The 4,126-nt window shown below is 31.5% G+C and overlaps 1 pseudogene; it reads left to right on the top strand.

The window, feature by feature from the left end:
- Nucleotides 1-2,161: 2,161 nt before the first annotated feature.
- LOC120177178 lies at nt 2,162-4,126 on the top strand (annotated as a pseudogene).

Raw genomic sequence — 4,126 nt, 5'->3', positions numbered from 1 at the left:
TGTAGTTTACCCTAAAATATAAATTAATTTTGGGATAAATTATATATTTAGTACATAAACTATTACTTTTGTTCTATTTTGCTACCTAAACTTTATTTTTTTTAAATCATACCTAGTGTTTAGTTTAGGTTTCAATTTGATATTTCATCATTAAAAACTTAATGTTGATGTTTACGTGTCACTATAAAATAATGTCACATCAGTAGTTCTGTTAATTTTTTAACGATGGGATACCAAATTGAAACATAAACTAAATGTTAGGTATAAGTTTAAAAAATAAAATTGGGTAACAAAGTAAAACAAAATAGAAGTTAAGATACTGAACATATAGTTACCCTTAATTTAAACTTTAAAAAGGGATCTAAACTATGGATGGGAATGTGACCCAAATTTGACAGTTTCAACCTGATCAGATCTAATCGGGTCAAATTTTTTTAAAAAATTGAGTTCGGATTGAGTCAGGTTAGGCCTTTTTAGAGGTTGTGTTCGAGTCGGGTTGGGTTCGAATTTAAGGTGAAAAATATCCGACCTGAGAAAATATATAATTTTACTTTTATATTTAGGGATAATTGTAATAATATCCTCTATATATTATTTTTTAATTAATCCATATTTTTATTGAATAAAATAATATTTTTTTCATAATATATTATTCAGGTCAGATTCGAATTTTATCTCAAAAATCATATCAAGTGAAAGTATATATTTATTGGGTCGGATCGAATGCAAGATGTATAATTTTTAGGTCGTCGAATTGACCGAAAATAAAACCCGACCATACCCACGTGCATCCCTATCTAAAATCAACTTATAGGGTGCGTTTGGTTCACGGAATGGAAGATTACCAGTGGGAATGTAAGATTATCAGTGAATAGGATTACTGTGAATGTTGTATTTTGTGTTTGGTTGACTTAGCATGAATGTAAGATTACCGTGTTTGGTTGAAGAAATAAATATTATTGGAATGTATATTTGATCAAATTATCCTTATTATATTTTTTTTTAACAAGTTGGAAAATATTTATATATTTTCTTTAAAAAAATTAAATTCATAAAATTTATATAATTTTTTTACAAAATTGAAAATATAAAAAGGTTTAATGAAAGGGTAAAATTTTATTTTAACCCTTGAACTTCATATAAAATTTTAATTATAGACTTTTTTTTGTAAATCTAAAATAATTTAAGGATAAATTTATAATTTAACCTTCGTAGAATTTTTATTATTCAATGATAGAAAAATGATATTTAAAAAAAAAATTAAGGACATTTTAGTCCAAAACGCCGGAAATCCAATAATACCTAAGGAAAGAAATATAATGACATTCCCGGTAATATACCCCAAAAAATCTACTATTAATAATTTTACATTACTGAAAATAAAATTCTCAAACTAACCAAATAAAAAATATAGATTCCATTTTAATGAGAATAACACATTCCCCATCCAAATACTCTCAGGGAGTGTTTGGTTCAAGGATTGTGGGATTCCCATAGGATGGGAATCCCACATTCCCATGTTTGGTTGGCCGGGAATCTTATTCCCGGTAATGTTTTATTATCAATAGTAGATTTTATGGGGTATATTACCGGGAATGTCATTACCTCCCTTCCCTTAGGTATTGTAACATACGGCGTTTAGACTAAAATGCCCTTAAATTTGTATTTTTTTCAAAACACATTCTTCTGTCATTGAATAATAAAAATTCTACGAAGGTTAAATTACAAATTTATCCTTAAATTATTTTAGATTTACAAAAAAAAATCTATAATTAAAATTTTATATGAAGTTCAGGGATTAAATTTTTTTTTACCCTTTCATTAAACCTTTTTTATATTTTTTTATTTTGTAAAAAAATTTATATAAATATTATGAATTTAATTTTTTAAAGAAAATATATAAATATTTTACAATTTGTAATATTATACAAATATATAATAAGGATAATTTGGTCAAATATACATTCCAATAATCTTTTATTCCTTTAACCAAACACGATAATCTTACATTCCTGCTAAACCAACCAAACACAAAATACAACATTCCCAATAATCCTATTCCCTAATAATCTTTTATTCCCACTGATAATCTTACATTCCATGAACCAAACGCACTTAATTGTTGTTTATTTCGAAAGGGCACAACCCATCCTCTCTAAGTTTCATCTTTGGCATTCTCCCTCTCCTCCTCTCTCGTCTTTCGAGGACTGCTAATTTCAAGCTCATACCTTTTTCATCGATTCTTCTCAGTTTCAAGATATGGGTAAGCTTCATTCTTCTTTATTTCTTAGTTCTATTGTTAATGGTGGAAGGAATCTTTCTGTTTTCCACTCTTCTTCAAACACCATTGCTACCCGCATTAAAGCTTTAAGCAAGAATTCAATGCCTGTAAAGGGAAACCCAAAAAAGAATGATCATTTTGATAATGTTGATAATGCTTTGGCTTTGCTCGATAAGATGATTGAGAAGTACCCAAAGCCTTCAATTATGGAATTCAATAAACTATTAGCACCCGTTGTTAGAATGAAGCATTATGCCATTGTTGTTTCTATGTATAGCCAAATGGAATAATTGGAGTTCCTCGTGACGCTTTTTCTTTGAACATCTTGATCAATTGCTTTTGTCAATTAGGTCGAATTGAGTTTGGGTTGTCTGTTTTGGGGAAAATGCTGAAGTTAGGTGTTGAACCTAATGTCGTAACCTTTTCCACTTTGATTAATGGACTTTGCAAACAAAGCAAGTTTTCCCAGGCTGTAAGTTTGTTTGATGAAATGGTTGAAAAAGAGTATCAACCAAATTTGATTGTTTACAATACAATACTTAATGGGTTGTGTAAGATCGGCAATACTGATAAAGCTGTTAGGTTTTTAAGGATGATGGAAGAAAGAGGTTTCGTACCCGATATTGTCACATATAACACTGACATTGACTGTCTCTGTAAGAAGGGGTTGGAGGCTCTTGATCTCTTCTCTGAATTGAAGGTTAAGGGAAATCGACCAAATATCATTACTTACAATTGCTTAATTCATGTTATGTGCAATTTGGGCCAGCAATAGAGGTAACAAGGCTTTTGAATGAAATGAAGGAGAACAATATTTCACTTGATATTTTCACGTATAATACATTGATCGATACGTAGTGCAAGGACGGTAGGATTTCTGAAGCTATTGATATGGTTCGCACAATGAGGAAGCAAGGAATTGAGCCTAATGTTGTCACGTATAGTGTATTGGTTGATACCTATTGCAAGGAGGGAATGGTTTCCAAAGCTGAAGATATCGTTGACACAATGAGAAAACAAGGCATTGAACCTAATGTTGTTACCTATATGCATTGATAGACGGCCATTGCTTGCAAAACGAAATGGATAAAGCTACTAGAGTATTTCAGTTGATGATTCAGAAAGGTTGTGCGCCTAATATACAGAGTTATAACATCATGATCAACGGATATTGCAAAGTGAAAAGGTTCGACGAAGCAATGGAACTCTTTCATGAAATATCTCGAACAGGACCAACCCCGGATACTTTCACATATACTATTCTAATGCAAGGTATGTGTCAATTAAGGAGAGTTTCTGCTGCATGCGAACTTTTAAGGGAGATGCTTGCTTCTGGACTAGTTCCGAGTCGAGTGACCTATTCGATTTTGTTGGATGGTTTTTGCAAAAGTGGTAAACTTAACGAGGCATTGAGATTTTTCAAGCAATGCGGAATAGTGGGTTGGAACTCGGTATTATCTTTTATAATACCTAATTGATGGCATGTGGAAAGCTGGGCATATTGAATTTGCAAAGAGAATGTTTGATGAACTGTCTGCCAACAGTCTAAAACCCAATGTTTACACATATACTATAATGATTAATGGATTATGTAAAGGGGGATTGCCAGATGAGGCATACCGGTTGTTTAGGAGCATGGGAGATAGTGATTGTTCGCCAAATAGCATCTCTTATAATGTAATGACCCACGGGTTTTTCCGAAACAGCTCTACCTCAAAGGCAGTTCAACTCCTTGAGAAAATGGTCGGTAAGGCCTTTTCTGCAGATTTATGCACTGCTACCTGGTATGTGGATCTACTCTTACAATCTAATAAATCGATCAACATTTAAAAATGTTGGGTTGTT

The sequence above is a fragment of the Hibiscus syriacus genome, unplaced genomic scaffold (assembly GCF_006381635.1).
Source record: "Hibiscus syriacus cultivar Baekdansim isolate YM2019G1 unplaced genomic scaffold, ASM638163v2 tig00112285_pilon, whole genome shotgun sequence".
NCBI classification, from domain to species: Eukaryota; Viridiplantae; Streptophyta; class Magnoliopsida; order Malvales; family Malvaceae; genus Hibiscus; species Hibiscus syriacus.
Note: the sequence above shows the minus strand (reverse complement) of the source record. Positions and strands in the feature narration are given on the sequence as shown.